The sequence below is a fragment of the Pseudopipra pipra genome, chromosome 7 (genome assembly GCF_036250125.1).
Source record: "Pseudopipra pipra isolate bDixPip1 chromosome 7, bDixPip1.hap1, whole genome shotgun sequence".
In the NCBI taxonomy this organism is placed as follows: domain Eukaryota; kingdom Metazoa; phylum Chordata; class Aves; order Passeriformes; family Pipridae; genus Pseudopipra; species Pseudopipra pipra.
This window is the reverse complement of record NC_087555.1, coordinates 37127453-37144896: the sequence shown is the minus strand read 5'-3', so window position 1 is coordinate 37144896 and position 17444 is coordinate 37127453.

Here is a 17444-nt window from a genome sequence, read left to right as displayed (position 1 = left end):
TATACTGAATTCAACAGTAAACTTGTGATTTGCAGCAGCTGTGGATAATTAAAAATGCCTTTTCCATACCTGCCTGAGTCATTTTCTGTGTATATGACAGTCAGTGGAGCTCACTGAGACTCTTGCTGCTGTTTGTCTGTGCTGGAGACTGAGTGACCCAACCTATTTATCAGTAGCAGCAAATTGTTAGTCATTCTCATAAGCATCCTGGACAAAATGTGCCAGCTAAGCTGTACTTGGGGGAAGGAAAAAAAAAAAGAAACAAACCCACAACAAAAAAGCAAAGAAAAAACCTCCTCGAAACCTGATCTGGCTGTTATGGGAGACCATTATTATAGTTCTTCACTTGCAAATTTTCCATTTGTGTTAAGTTGCTTCCCACAGTCTCTCACTGTCACATTCATTCAAAAGCCAGAATGGCATTGATAGAGTTCAGCTTTTTGGCTCATTTGCCCCAGCTCTGCCTGGAGACTGGATGGACAGGATGTAACAGAAATCTTCCACCAAAATTCTGCCCTCCCGGTCGTCCCTTTTTAACTCGAAAGCACTTCTTAGATCCTCCTTTTGTCCCAACTCAAATATGCTTTGAAAACAAAACAAAACACTTGAAATGGCAATTTTGGAGTTTCCCCCTCTCAAAGCTCTTCCTCTTTCAGATGATTTTAAAAAAACAATAAAAACCAGCTTAAAAATCCTGGTTTGAAGCTGCCCTCACTTGTCCAGAGGAGGGACATGAAGATGCTCCAAGGGCTGGAGCCCCTCTGCTATGGAGACGGGCTGTGAGAGCTGAGGGTGTCCAACCTGGAGGACAGAAGGTTCTGGGGAGACCTTAGAGCCCTTTCCAGTACCTGAAAGAGCTCCAGGAGAGCTGGAGAGGGATTTTGGACAAGGGGCTGGATTGACAGGATGCAGGGAATGGCTTCAAACTGACAGAGGGATAGTGGGGAGAAATTCTTCCCTGTGAGGGTGAGGAGGCCCTGGCACAGGTTGCCCAGAGAAGCTGTGGCTGCCCCTGGATCCCTGGAAGTGTCCAAGGCCAGGTTGGAGCATCCTGGTCTAGTGGAAGGTGTCCCTGCCCATGGCAGGGGGTGAAATGAGCTGATCTTTCTGATTCCTTCCAGCCCAAACCATTCTGTGATCTCTAAAGCAATGCACAGTGAGCCCATATAATTTTTATGAATTAATTTTTTGTTTGCAGCTGGTGATCATCCCACTCCAGAATATTCATGTTACTTTAAAGAGAGCCCTGTGCCTTTTCTAGATGTTATCATTCTGGCCTTTTAGTGAAGAATTACCACCACTATTACAGCAAGCCCAAGGAAACTGGCTCCCACTCATTGCTGTGATAAGATGCCTCACATCCTCCTCCTTGTGACTGTTTCCTTAGTGTTCCACTTCTCTGATAGAGACACATTTGCAGCAGCGATAACACTTTTCAAAAAGAAACTAATAAAATGTGCACACATTTTTTTTTTTTTTTTTTTTTTTTTTTTTTTTTTTTTTTTTTAAGGCTTGTGATTTCCTCCCAACAAAACTGTCACCGAAGCTGGTAACCACATTTAGTAGAAATGATTAGAGATGTGTGACAAATTTACAGCGAAATGCGCAGCAAAACTGGAAACGTTTTTCTTTTCATCAGCTATATGAGAAGTGAGGGGGGGAAAATGTGGTTTTTTTCTCTCCCTCTCTGCCTGACAGAATACTTGAAAATTTAAGATATGGGAGTATAACTTCTGAATAACGTTTCTGTGAAAGTATCAGCCAATTTTTTTAATAGAGAAAACACATTCTGGCTGGTAATCGGGTGTCAGTGGCCATTGGTTGGCATCATTAATCAACAGGGATGAGAGATCTTGGCTTATAACAACAAAAAGGTGGAAAAAAATGACTGTTGGTGTTACAGTGATTATTTTGATTAAAGGTGAAAGTGTTTGCCTCATAATAACCATGTTGAATTTAAAATAATTTAAAAACCACATAATGAACAGTCTAGAAATATATAAAGGTTTAGATTTGACAAATAGTCAGTAATTCAGTGGCTTACCCTCATCAACTTGAAATATGTCAATAAAATAAAGGGAGGAAGTTCTGTGTGTGGAGTTACATCTCTGTCATATATGAGTTTAGGTCCCCTTCAAGAGTATTGAAAATAAAAGGTTTCTATCTCCTTGTTTCTGATCTTTCCTCAAAAATGGACTCTATTTATCCCAGCTATTGCACAGATGATCAGAATGAATTGATATTGTGTTGCTTGGTATTGTGTCTTCTGACCTTGAGGGTTGTAGGTGATTTCAGCTGGAAAAGTTTTCTCAAGCTTTGTTTGGGTTTTGTTGTGTTTTAATTTAATTTTTGTTTCTCCTTTCTACGCTGCTCCGAAAATGGTTTATTTACCAAAAAAATCTGAGTTTTGAAATATACATTCAGAAGTGTAGGTCTATTTCTTTCCAGCTGGTGACTTGTCCAAGTGCACGCTGAGCAAGGTACACCAGCTCAGCACAGGGTGTTCGAGGGACTTTTGGAGTTCCATTCCTTTCTGTATGGAAAATCATGACATTCAGTTAGTGAAAATCTTATTATTCAGTGATTTTGGACTCTGCTTGCACTTGCAATTACCTGCTTTTCCAATCTGGTGTGAAAAACTGGACTAAACCTGTTCCAGTATTCAGAGTGTCTTCCACTTCGGACAGAGGATTTTGGTTCCTTAACTCTGTTTCATCAGTGCCTGTGGTGTTCCCTCCTCCTTTAGCCAAACTCTGTGGAAGGCAAACATCTACCTGAAATCCATATTTACAGGGGTGTGGCACAAATCTTATGCCCACAAAAGTGATGTAAAAATATAAATATAAGAGCTCCTTGCTCCTGTGAGAAAGACTAAACTGCTTATCTCAGTGCCTCAACGAAATGAAGAGCTCCAAGTTTGTTTTTGGTGTTTTCTTGTCACTATTTGGCAGTCATTTCTATTCTATAACTCATAATAGAACATGAAATTGTACCTAATTTAGGCTAAACTGAAAAAAAAAAGGATTGATACTTATTAATAGATAGTATTTCTTAAGGACAAGAACTCTATGGAATAATAAACTCATTATATATAAATTACAGGTTTTGGATGAATATTCTTTAAAACTGTTTTTAAAGAATAGATTTAATGTTGAAAACAGGTAAAATTATATCTCATATTCCATATAAAAACCTGAATAGAGTTTATGAAACACTGAATCTCCCAAGCAGAGGGACATCTTATTTTGGGATGAGGTTATCAGCAGCAGAATGGAAAAAGATCAGGGGTAAAGTATGTGGAGGCCTCAATTTAAAGTAAGTTAATATTAAAATTATGTCTGGAAGTCATTTAAATCCCACAGTAGTGGTTAACTAGAGGGAAAGCAATAGTATTGAAGTGTTAAAGGAGGATATTGGCCAATTGATTGTTGGGTGGAGGGAATGGAAAGGTGTTGGACAACTTTGGGAAAATATAACACACACATCCAGTATCTGAGATTGCTGTTAAATACCAGACCTTCCCTGGAGTTACAATACTTTCTTTGTGCTCCAGGAAAGGCTTATCAAGAGAAAAGAAATGTTGTGAGGTAGTTTTTTTTCTGTTATAATGAATGTCCCAGTTGATTCTCTAGCCTGGAAGTGAATTGCTCATTTTTATACTTCAATTTTTATTGAAAAATATCTCAAGTATTACAGTGGTCTTTAAGTTAAAAATCAGGTCCTGAACATGCCACACCATAAAGATGATCTATATAAGTTTTGACAGTAATAACACTTAGGGTCTGTTTTATAAAATGTTATTTTTGTTACATTTGGGGGAGCAAACACTGAAACATCATGTCTGCATTTTGGTTTAAACCTGTATTTTTGACTATTTTGAGGGATTTAACTGTAACAACAACTTGTGTGCTTTTTCTGTGGGTTTGTGTTGATCATATTGTGTCATCTTGAGCTTTATGGGGATAAATTTAAGTTTTGATTTGAACTGAGTTGTGTTTGTTTACAGATACTACACAGTTTTACTCTTGTAGGTCTCTGTAGATAAAGAAGTGACACACACAAGGAGAGGTGACAAAATGAAAGGAAAAGAAAGGCAGAGGGTGCTGATGATACCTCAGCATCACCATTTTGATGGCCCGGGAAAGGGACTTTGGTGTTCCTCTTTGAGGAGGAATTTGAGATACCTGTCCCAAAGTCAGCAGTAAAATCCACTTAAGGGTAACATGTCAGGATCATCCTGTGCTCTCATGGCTACCCTTCCACTGATGTTGGGGGTGTGGGATTATTTTTGCCTCTGTTTTCCAACCTGAAAACCTGGGCACTGTTCCTCATCTGTCTTGCAAGGATGTTGTATTTACCAGGGAGTGCACACAGGATGATTTTTTGAAAGATGCTCTGGAGTGCAAAGAATTATTGCATTGTTTTTATTCATGACTTGAGCTGGGTTTTAGCTACTTGCCTGCCTTTGTATGCAGCGTGTTGGGTTTTTATAGCAACCTCTGTGTTCTCTGGGTACCTAAGCAGAGATTTTCATTTTAATACTACATCATTCACATGCTGGATTCGTCCCAAATTCACCTCCTCCACACATTTGAACTGCATTATTAATAATAATATGGTTGATTGCTGATGCTGTAGATTTGTTTTCCAAGGAGCTCGTTGAGGAGCTGGGTGTGTTAATAAGGTACAGGGTGTTTCTCCTGTGTTCCCAGCGAGGAACAAGCAACTGGCACTGCCTGGATCTTCTTTTCCCTGCTCCAGGAGTTTTCAATTCACTGGATCATTCACAAGTTACCTCCAACCCAACCCTGTCATTGCAATTGGTCACAGTGGCAGTGGATGCTTTTATGTGCTGTATCTCACCAAAGTCTCATCACGCCAGGCCAGTGCCACAGGGTATGAGACAACAACAAAGATCTCAAGCATAGTTTAAAAGGTAGCTCTATAAAAGAGGGAAAAATAATGACTGCAATCGCTGCTAGATCCCCTGTTCCCACACATCCTGCAGCCTTTTTTTAACTTCAAACTAAAGCTAAGTTGTACAAACCTTCTCTGCTGCCACCCTATGCCCAGGATATCTGGCATCCTCTCCAGGGAGGGAGAGGAGAAGCCCTGACACAGCATATCTAGGGGGAGTACTCTGGGCACAGTTTCAATGTGAAAAATGTTTGAGGAGGCTCTCCCTAATCACCTTTTGGCTAAGGGTTCGTGGGAATTAGGAGGGTGTTGTGAATGGCTCTGTAGAGTTCCCGACTTCGCCACAGCTTCTGGGGTGTCCCTGGACAAACCACCAAAAGTTGCTTTATCTCTTGGTGGAAGCAGTGAAGTTGTGCTATTTCTTAAAGGAAAAAAAAAAAAAAGGTGAGAACAAAATAGGTCTGCTTTTCCTCTGTTCTTCAGCTGGAAAATGCAAGTCATAATTTTCTCATAATCCTTTTCCATCTGGTTTTTAGATACTGGAATTTGTGCCTTAGCATGTTTTCATACAGTCCCTCACATAATGATTTCTTGGTCTCAGAGATGACCCTCAGGTCTCAGAAACTTTATGGTAATTTCTGTCAAGAGATGCTGTTGCATTGTCAAGTGCCTTCTGTGAAGACTTTAGGACAGTCTGTGCCCCACTTCCTCTCCTGGTGTCTCCAGTTCTTGTTTTCTGTCAGCACCGCTTAGGCCTGATAATGATTTGGTTATAAATACCCCCATGTGAGTTTTGGCACAAAATGTGTGCAAGCCTCAATACAGAAGGTTGCAATTCCAAGCCAAGGAATGGCTGCCTTGAGGTTCCTTCTTAGATTTCTCCTTTCCTTCACATACAAGTGTGCTGAAGCTGCTTTCCTCAGGTTGCAATAAATTCCTGTCCTGGGAGAAAGAGTGAGGATTTAAACTAATGCTGAAGCACATGAGCAGGGAGGATTTTTTGGGAGGAAGAACTTTTGTGGGGATTGAAGGAGAATGGGAATGGGTGTCCTCAGGAAAAACATTTTCAACCCCATCGCCAGGGATGTGATGTTGTAGCAGTGGCTGCAGCAGCCAGTGCTGCAGGAATTGCAGGAGGAGCCAGTTCATCAGAGATGTGGTTCCTGAGCCAGTGGGTCTGTCCTGGTGCTGTTGTTTTATAGTAACTAAAGCCAGTTGGCCATGGATAGTGGGAAAAGTGCAGATCTCCTTGCTGTCCCTTTGCCTCCCCTCCTTTCCATGCACACATTGGTGCTGGCAACTGGTGTAGCTTCTCACAGAGGCTCATTTACTACCAGGAGAGAAGAAATCCAGGTGTACACACAATAAGGCACAGCCTCAGCTGCTGGGGCACCATAAAACAGAGAATCCTAGAATTGTTAAGGTTAAAAAAGCCCTCTAAGATTGAGTCCAACCGTTAACCCAGCACTGCCAATCTCAGCACTAAACCATGTCCCCAAGTGCCACATATGCAGGTTTTTTGAACACTTCCAGGGATGGTGACTCCACCACTGACGTGGGCAGCCCTTTCCAATGCCTGACAACCCTTTCAGGGAAGAATTTTTCCTTGATATCCAATCTAAACCTCCTCTGGAGCAACTTGAGGCCGCTTCCCCTTTTTCTGTAGCTTTTTACCTGGGAGCAGAGTCCAACCCTCACCTGGCTACAGTTCCCTTTCAGGGAGTTGCAGAGAGGAAGAAGGTCCCCCCCTGAGCCTCCTTTTCTCCGGGCTGAGCCCACCCAGCTCCCTCAGCTGCTCCTGGTGCTCCAGGCCCTTCTCCAGCTCCGTTCCTTTCTCTGGACACACTCCAGCCCCTCAATGTCCTTCTTGTAGTGAGGGGCCCAGACCCAGACTCAGGATTAGAGTTGCAATCCTGAAAAATCACAGCATTAATTTTAAGTCCTGGCATCCCAGCACAGGCCCAGATTGCCAGCAGGTGATGGATTTTGGGAATACTGTAGTGTATTTGGGGAATACTGTAGAAGTCAACAAGAGCTTGTTTCGGTGGTCCTAATGAAGCAGGAGGTGTGGAAGTTATGCTGTTAACTTTTCTCTTCCAAGAATGTTTTCATGCCTCATAAAAAAGAGGAGGGGTGGTCCAGGACACCCTGGATGGGTGTGTTTGTACTCTGCCTGGAGGGGCTCCCCTCCTTCCTTTGCTCCACCCGCCTGGTGCTCTGAGCTGGTTTCCCTCGCTAGAACAGACAGGGTGTTTCTATAATAAGATTAGGCCTGGACTTTTCATTGCTGCCTCTCAAGTTTCTGTTAACATGTTCTCAGATTGTAGGCATCTGCTCAAATAGGCTTCCTGCAAACAGGCTCTGCTGCCCTCTCCCCTCCCAGAGAATGAAAGGATTGAAAAATGACAACGCTGTCCAAGTCCTCGGGATCGGTTTCCCGAAGAGATGTAGGATTTCATTGCAGAAAATATTCTGAAGATGCATTTTTTTAATGATTTGGTGAACAATTGACAGGAAGAAAAGGTTGAACAGTAATGAGAAACACCCCTAATTGCACTTTTGAGGAGTGGTGCTGTAAGTGATTACATGCATGACTGAAATCCATACATTGGTCCCACAAACCCAGCCTGACCCACCTGTATATTTTCAATAAGAAGTAAAGTCTCCCATTTCTAAGAGAAGCAGAAAGAAAAAAACAAAAAAACCAAACAACCCCACCCTGCTGTTTTTAGCTATATACAAATGACAAAAGCAAAGACATCAAAGTGTGCAGCCTTTCAACTCCTGCTCAATTAGAATAAAAGTTTGGTTGCTGTTTTAAACATTTTGGGCTAACTGAGTGTGACAGCATCTCAGCTCTGCAAAGGGGATGATTTGGGATTGACTTTTGATCTGACTGACAGTTGCTTATACACTTCAGTGTTGGTTTATGGCATACAAGGCTGCATTGGAATCCACATGTGACTAATTAGGAACTGTTTATAGGGTGTGTATATACATTCACACAAGAATAAAAGGGTTATTCTCGAACTGGAGCCACGTTATTAATGAAAGAGTTAATTTAACAAGGTGCTTGATGTGCTCTTTTTATAATGTCTGCAAGAAAGATGTAAAAAAAAATTACAAAAGGGTGTATTTAGCATAAAGAATGAATTTATATAAATGGTAATGTCAGATATGTAAATTGTAAGAATGAAAATCTCTTCTAAAATCCCTCTGTAGTTGTTTGACCGCTACAGGAAAACAACAGGTTGAATTTTAGATGCATTTTAGGGCACATTTACAGTTTGTGGGTATCTTAGAAATTTAATTCTCATTTAATTTTTAGCCTTTCTGTATAAAATGTGGCAGAGGAACATACATTAATGTTAATCTCTCCATCTACCTTTATCATAAGGGCTCCTGACACTGCAAGTGGTGCAGCAGCATCTGTGCCCCCAAATCCAGCTGGGGGGTTGGAGGGGTCCACAAAGAGGAGTTCTAAGATGAATACAAGGATAATAACATTTTCCTGATAAAATAATGCTCCTGTGTCACCGAAAAGAGAACTGTCAGCACTCCTTTGTCGGCCCCTCTCAGGCTTAAGAAAAGGGTCCCTGACAGTTTCAGCATTGCCTTTAAATATCTTATTGAAATGTAGATTAAGACTGTACATCTTATAATAGTTGGAAAGCCTTTTCATTTTAAGTCTTGTAGAAAAGCAAGCATTAAGTAAGTATTAACTTTAGCAGTTATATTTTAGCATTTTTCTCAGGTTGATCCCTCCTAGACCTAATATTTAGATTTATTTAAAGAGGCAGTAGATTACCTGCCAGTATAGTAGTGTAGAGCATTGTGCATTCCTCTGAGTCTCCATAAAGTAAGATTAACTGTATCTTTTATTAGTGCCATCAGCTCTCATGTATTTTACAAAAGCATCCTGTACATGTGGATGCTGCAGTAATCAATGATGCCTCAGTGTTCTTGGTTTAGCATTTTCAAATTGTCATTATCACTTTAATATGAACTTATTTAAAATAAAATGATATAGAAATCTGTCCCATAAGCAGGGCTTTTCCTGAATCTCCTGTAACTCAGAAATTCTCATTATATAGCTCTTTTAGTTTAATGATGTGAAGCATAGTTTAGTGTAGGTGGTATTTATCAGTCAGGACTCTGCTTTCACTTGGGGTGTAAACCATTTATCCACTTTGTGTATAAAACGATATTTTAAATCAATTTGTGGGTCTCAGTTTCTTGGTGATGATTTTGGACACTTGGACTGATTTTTCAGAAAACACTTGGCCATTAACTTCAGAAAATCCATTTTTTGCAGGTGTTGGTGTCTTGCTTTGACTTAGAACAAAATTGAAATTACCTATAATTATTAATCATTTGTGCATCTCATATTGTGATATATAAATCTCCCCCAGAACCCTGAAATAATGACTAAGCTCACAGGAGTCCTATCTTCGATGTAGTGACCTGGTGTGACAAGGCTGTTATTCTTATTTCATATGCAACCCTTATATTTCTTATATTCCATATGGAAGCTATATGATGTATGTAATGAGCTTGATTTTTGCCAAGCTTATCTATCAGAAGCATCACTTCCAGCTGCACAAATGTGATATAAAGCTAATTGGGAACCAATAAACACACTTTTTATAAGCTCTGACCTTTCAGAACGGGTTCCTGCTTTAAACAAGTGCAAGAAATACAGTGCTTTAATGACACTTGGGCAGATTTAATACTTGCTGAATGTATATAAATAAATATTTGAATGCAGACAAGGAAATATTAGCCTGGGCTCACAGGAGGTGGGAACTAGACAGCAGAAGGAAATGATTCATGAGTGAAAAAAGAGATGGTCTGAGCAGTGCAGTAACTCGATTCAAAACATTAAAATACTACATGGGAGCTTCTTGAAGTCCTGTGGTGCCAGTTCAGACCCCAATAGCCAATAAAATATATCAAATTCTGCAGTTGTATGGAAGATTCTCCTAAGCCTTTGAAAATGTTTTCAAATATTCCAGAATATTTGAACATTTTTTTTCTTTTTCTTCTGAATGTTTGGTTGGACTTTGATACAAGAGCTACCCTTGAGGTTTTTATACCTGGACCCTGACTTTGTGATGCTCTATCAAGTGCAGAAGAAAGAAAAGTTTTGCTGGAATATTTAGTGGCCAAATTAAAATTCTTCAAGCCTGGAAAGGATCTCTGTTTTCTTTTAATTGGTGGAATATTTGTCTCAGTATTTTGGGTGTGAGCTGTGTTGGTGTAAAAGGAATTAAAAAAGGTCCTTAAAGAGCAGTTTTGGAGAAGTTTAATGCACGCAAGGCTTAAGGTATCAAGTCAACTGAAATTTTTTATGATTTTTTTTTTATTATTATTCTCTTTAATTTTCCTGTGTGTCTGTTCTTATTCTTCTACAAAACCATAGCACTCCATACTTCATGTGTAAAAAAACACTAGAAGCAAAATATCAGTATTCTCTATTTTACAGTGAATTGGTTGGTTTGGATGGGAAGCAAAAAGGAACAATAAGATATTTTTGTTTTGAATGGATTTTTGTACTTTTGGGGAAAACAATCCAGAGTGGGATATTTCTCAGTCATGACTAAGGAACACAATTTTATGGAATTAGTTTAAAATAGTGGGAAGAGCATAAACTTCAATATACTTAGTCATGGAACTCTGTTCAGCCCTCTGGTAGGGGTTTATAAACCAAAGTTTAACAGTTTTATGCACAGGAATGAGAAGAATGTTCAGCTCTGTGGTTTGCTGGGATTCATGGTAGAGATGTTGGGATTGTTTTTATTCCCCCCCCCAGCCTTGAAATGCACGTGAAAGTTTTCATTTCAAATGGTGTAACACTGGAACAGCACCAATAAAATCACTGCTGTTCCCCTGGATTTATATCCAATAATACAAGGAAGGACTTTGTCCTCCTGGTCTCGCTTTGAGGTTTAAATAAAACTGAGAAGTTGATGTGCAGCACACACAGCAATGCAGTGTTGGGCTTGAGATGGAGCCAAAACCATGAAAAATAATTGAATTTCCCATAGTTTTGATAAAAAACCAGAAACGGTTCCAAGTTTGCTCGAGCCGAGTCTGGAGATTTCCGGCAGCGAGATGTGAGGAATTCTTGGAAAAACTTAGGGAATTCAGCAAATTTGGGATGAATGTGGACTGAGATTTGTGTTTAATTGCAGAATACGAAACCAAGCAAATTTTGTCATCGTCTCAGTTAGGTAATAAAGAAAAGTTTGTCCAAGGTCTCCGCAGAACTGATGGTTTCTTGTGGATCCCGATGAATTCTGCTGCGATTATTCCATTTTATTCCAGGCTCTGCCCTGAATATGGTCAGAAATACTTTATGGCAGTTACTAAAAGAGGAAGTTACTCAGCATTATGATTAAGATGCCTATTTTAAGGAAGTTGCCTAATTTTCTGTTTGGTGAGAGAAAGCTTTCCAGCTTTTCATCTATGCTGCTAAATTTTGGGGGGTTTGGGTCTGCTTTTTATCAAAGTAACAAGATTTTCTTATATAATTTTTAAGCATTTGTTACCTGGTGAAGCAGATGGGAATATTCAGGAAAACAAACACCCCAAAAATAATACTAATTACGAGTGGATATTAAGTAAGGACTTTTTGTAGCCCTTTCACATTTTTCTGTGTGCTCTTGTGCTCCCTCTACTGACTTTCCACCTGGGAATGACAGAGACCTGATACAGTAGAGAACTTTCCTGTTGGCATCACTGGTGAAAATATCTTGTTTTAATAAAAAGAAAAACCAACAAACCAAAACCAACTTGTTTGGAGATTTCCACTTTAGTTCTTGCAATCTTGGTAAGAGAGGAGGGAAAATAAGTCGATGTTTAAAGATAGAGGAGAAAATTATCTCCTTTTTCTCGATATTAGGGAGAAGTAGAAAACACTGAGTGGGCAGGTAAAGGGGCAAGAGATACTAATAATTGATTTTATGGAGAAATAAAGAAATATAAAAGCCATTGGAAGTTCACAGTGTGTGCAGAGAATAACTGTGTAATTTGTTGTCTCTATTCCCACCCAACTCCAGAGCAATCATTGAAATCCATAGTGAAATTTTGGGGTTGGGAATCTGTATGACCAACTTTTTGTGCACTCCAGCAATAGAAACCTTTAGAATTCATAAACAATTTAGGCAAAAATATAGTTCTCTTAACTTGTTTTGACCTGGAGCTCCTTTCAGTCAACAAAAAAGTTTGTCAAATATAAATAACTAATTCAAGGAAGGAATTTCATCTTAGTACAGTCTTGATATTTTCTTCCAGGTGATCAAAAGCCTTGAAAGGTTTTTGATTTTTTAACTCTGGAGTGAGATTTGGATGAGGGTGGTTTCAGTCCAAATTGTCCATTTCACTTGTGACTTAAAACATTTCCATTTCAATAATTTGAAGAATAAAACACTTCATCTCTGTGTTTTTCAGCCTTCATACATGTTTTTTTTTTTTTCTTTAATCAGTGACTGGTGATGGGATTAATCCTGGGAATAAGAGCAATTTGCAGGGAGGGGGAAAAGTAAATTTGCCCTTGGATTATTGGTGGCACATATCCTCTGCAGAAAGCTGCAATTGTTTGATATTTTTCTCTTACCTTATTAATTATATGAGTTAAATACCTGTTAGATCATTTATTTGTAGGTCAGTTTGTTGTGACACGTGGTGTGTTTTTTGTGGCAGACACACAGGTTGGGTTTCATCTCCCTGACTTTACCTGTCTGTACTTCACTATGGATTCCTACAGCACTGGGACATTTCTTCCTTCTAATTAAATAAATTTCTTCCTGGAGGCACCTTTTTGTGTGCCTTGACTTGGGAGGGGGTGAGGAATGACCAACTGAGAGAGAGATTTTTTTAAGTGAAGGAAATGTCCCTGTGAGAGCAGCCAACGGGTTCTCTCTCTGTGTTTTGGGTTGGGTTTTGTTCTACTCTGACTCTTTTTTTTTTTTTTTTTTTTTAAAGACTCATTTTTCCAGTGCTTTGAGGGAATTCTGGCACCTTTGTACCAGGTCAAAATATTTCTATTTCTAAACCAACCCAGAAACTCAAGGGATGAAAATGCATCTCTCTAAGACTGACAAGAACCACAATATATACAATTATTGCATTCCTGCCATTCTGCATGAATACAAATATTAAAATGTCCCTTATGTAATTCTGGAATATTTTTTAAATATGTGTATTGCAAATATGAGGCTTCTGAATGACTTTAAAGAGGGGTTTTACTAGAAGATTCCAAAGCACTCAGCATGCACCCAGCAACTTGAAAATATTTTCTATTTAGGGATTGAAGTTTGATAACGCAAATTTCAGGTAGGAAAAGTGAAGGAATTAACATAATCTGTCCTCTAAATTCTTCAGGTTTAGTTTTCTAGTTTCTTCATGTCACAAATATCAGTCTCCTCTATTCCTGCCATGCTGGGGCTGGAGAAGGGACCACCCTGAGTGATTCTCCTCTTTCAGCCAGAGGTGAAAATTCACTGCAGATGCTGCACTGAAGTCATGTGCAGTGACCAGCTTGAAGTGTGAATCTGTCACTTGCTTAACAATTTGTCATACAAAAGTCCTCTCAGATTGCTTTTCCCTTTTGCCACTTCTCCCAAAAGCCCTGGTGGTGGATACCATGAGCACAATATATATTTCCATATAATTTTGTCTTACACAAGCTAAGCAAAACTTTATTAAATCCCAAATACTAAAATTCTTATAAGGTTTATGCTTTATTGAAATATTTAATCTTTAGATAAAGATTAGGTTTAGACCTGAACTAGAGTGACTTATTAGGATCACAAAATATTTTTTCTAAGTTTTCTTGCTTTTGGTGTGAAAGACCAGTAGTGAGAAAACATTAGATAGAAAGAAAAAGCAAAAAAAAGGAGGGGAAGAAAAAATTCAATACAGAACTAAAAAACTTAGGTTTCAAACAGTTCACCTGGGATCTTACAGTACATGCACCAAAATTTTATTCAAATAGTAAATTTTATTAAAATAGTAAATAAATCTGGGATATCTGAGGTTTTTTTTCAGGTGGATCAGAAGTTTTTTGTTTTCATTCTTGACCCTGATTTTTATTTGCAGTGGATTTCAGGTTTTCTTTTTTTTGCAACCTGTAAAAGGCACTGATTTACTTTAATAGGCTGCTTGTTACATGTGAGTGTGGATTAGAGCTACTCCAAGTGCAGTTTATCTGACTCTTCCCATGGATGACTGATCCACCTTCAGAAAGATTTGGGAGCTGATTCATCCCTTAGTAACACACCAAGCACAGGCTTATGTTTAAGATTTACCTAATTAATTTAAAAAACTTTATTTTTCAAAAATAATTATTAAAAAAGGCAGCTCTTCGTTTATTCTTGCAAGTATAATGTCAGACTAAATCCTGGGAAGGAGGAATAACTATGAAATGGACACTGAGAAAAGGTGTATGAAAAGAAATTTACTCCAAATCTGTGTTTAATCACACTTACAGCTGAGTATTCATGGAAATCCATGTCCTGAACGAAACCCTGTTCAATTTGGAAGCAGAATTCCCACCTCACTTCCCTGAGAACATCTACCAACCCTGCACACAAAGATTAACCAGAAACTGGACTGCATCCTGTAAGGACAAACTTGCAAAGTTAAGAAAACTTCTTCCCAGGGATCAAAATCCTTTCATTGTTCTTGTTGCTTTCCTTAATCTTCTCAGTGGATTCTAGAGAGGTATGAGAAGAAAGCATAAGACAAGCTAAAACTTGGGTCCACTTCTAGGAAAAGGCTGAAATAAATTTTTCCTCTCTGTGTTAGACATGTAGATGAGAACTCCCTTCTTGTTGTACTTGGCTTTATGTGAATGTAACTGAGAAATCTGTCAATTTTTGTTTCTTTTGGGGGAATATATTTAATTATAACTGTCAAAATAGCCTGTGATGATCCCACTTGCTCAGGTAGAGTTCTATTTGTTTTGACTCCTGTATATTTAGTTTTGCAAGTATTAAAGCAACAACAAAGTGTTTCTTTATTGTCAGAGGGAGCAATAATAACCTTTCTGTCCCATAAATAATAATAAAAAGTGAGTCATTGATAGTTTGCAACTTCTTAGCTATAAGGTGTCTGTAAGAGAAGTCAGTGTATTGCCTCAAGGGAGTAGATTAAAGGGAAAATGAGTGTGTTTCTGCTTACTTTCTTGGCTCATTGCTTTATGGATATGTGGGATCTGAGAAATAAATGGTGGTCAGAAAAGAACAAACACATTTATTAGAGCAGTTAGGAAAAAAAGACCCCGTTTTGCTGTTTGCCAAGGTCCTTCTGAGCAGCACGTTTGGCAGCTACCAAATGACAGGGCCTGCACAGAGCCGGGTTTGACAAAGCCTCTGGGATGTGTTAAAAAGTAAACCAGAGCAAATCACGGGCTGGAAAGCATAACTCAATCAAGGAAAAATGTATGATTAAGGGCGACATGGGCAAGGAAAGCTTTGCCAGAGCTCAGGGTAAATATTTGTATCAGTGTGAAGTGAAAGCTTCACATCGCTGATGTCAAGCAGCTGGAATTTTCATTGTTTATAAACTTTTGTTGTTACAGTTGGGTTTTGGCAGAAAAGGTACCAAGGAGGGAACAGTTTCCCAGCAAGAAAGCTTGAGTTTTGATAAAACAGCTTGAGCAGAGAGGAATGTGAAGATGCAAAAATTTCTGGGCCTTTTTTAAAAATAGCATCCCATGTGACCCACCAGTTGCCTCGTGATGTGCAGTTGACTTGTCCTGCAGGAGTTTTTTGTGTGTTTGTGCGTTGTGTGGGAAAAAAACCAGGGATGCCAAGGACAAGCACCAGCCTCCTCTCACAAAGGTGACCAACAACCATCAAATGATGAGATTTAAATAGTTGCTTTAATAGCTACAGTTCTACCTTGTTGTGAGTCCAGAGTTCACTTCAGAGAATATGAATCAAATATTGTAATGAGAAGAAAAAATATAACCTAACTGGGGATTGAACCCAATTTCTTGAGTTTTATCCAGAAGCCTTAAGATAAATTAATATGCTTCATTCCCCCACCCCTTACCCCCAATGCACTTAAACTGCAGCTGTGGGCATGTGTTGCTATATTTTAGACAATATTTTGTTCAATGAGTTGTTTTACTTGAGCATTTTAAAGATTTCACAGCTGCATATTTAACCTGTGATGATTTCAATCGTGGGGTGGGATTTTTTATTCTTATAAAAAGTGGGAAGCTGGTTTTGGGTATTGTTCTGTATGCTGGGTACGTATTTAATACAGGAGGAAAGGGATTTGTACAGAAGATCAGTTGCTGTGAGAGGATGTTTTTTTAATGTTGGGGGTTCTTGGGAGATGACCACTTGGCATCATGGTCCCAAAACCTTCTTATGGGGCTGGTCTCCAGCCTTTCCTGTAGGTGAATTTGCAGCTGAGCAGCTGGTTCCTTCAAGGAAGAGAGGAAACTGAGATATTGCAGAGGCCCGTTGGGAGCAAAAAAAAGTAATAAACCCCCTAAAATTTAGATTAGTGAAAACTGAAACTGATGATTAGATTCCCAAGTAAGCAATTATTGAACTTTAAAGGAATCTGGACTCTGCTTAAGAGTTGGTTGTGTAGGTGGTTGAAGTGCACATGCTCTGTTACCTACGTGAAGATGCTTCAATTTGAAGAGCTCTATTTTTTTGTTCAAGTAAACCAGGGGCTATCCCTGCCAGTGAAAAGCAGTGCTCTGCAAGAACCTAACAACATTACCCAGCTGCACTAAGAATAGAAATCAAGCCCCTGCTGGTATAATTAAGAAATCTTCACTTCCAGTCCCTGGGCTTTAGAGACCTGGATCACTAACTAATTCCAATTTAGAGAGCTTTTTTGATAAGAGCTTTTGTAAACTAGGAAATAAGCTGAGAATGAAAACTTTTCAGTGTGAGTGTTTGAGCTCCATGCTCAGCCTGTTCAGTGTTATTTCATGTTTGGTTCTGTCCTGGAGGGAAATCAGATATATCAGCGTTGAATTGAAGAAATGCAGCGTGCTCGTTCTCCTCGGGGTTTTGGAAAAAAAAGGTGGCACTCATCCATGGGCTGGGATCTCACATTTGGAAAAAAGCAGCAATTTCATTCATAAATGTAGGGCCTGGCCATGCAGCCTCGTGGCAGAGCCACCTCCTGCGAGCCCTGGCTGCTCAGAGCTCTGGATAATTCAGGGGTAGAAATGCAGCCCGGGCATGGTTTTGGTTGTTGTTGTTGTTGTTTGTTGGTTTTGGTTTTTTTTGGTTTTGGGGTTTTTTTGGGGATTTTTTTGTGGGGGTTTTTTGTGCCTTTTTTTTTTTTTTAAATTAATTTAATATCTATCTTTTTTCCTTTTTTTTTCTTTTTTTTCTTTCTTTCGTAACATGAGCTCCATAGTTGATTCTGCTCTAGTTTCCTAGTGGTGTGGGAGCTGGGGTAGGGGAGTTGCTCTGGTTGACAGTGATGGGAGGGATCAATGTCACACCTGTTCTTTTTTTCTCCAAATAAGATTAAATAGATATTTA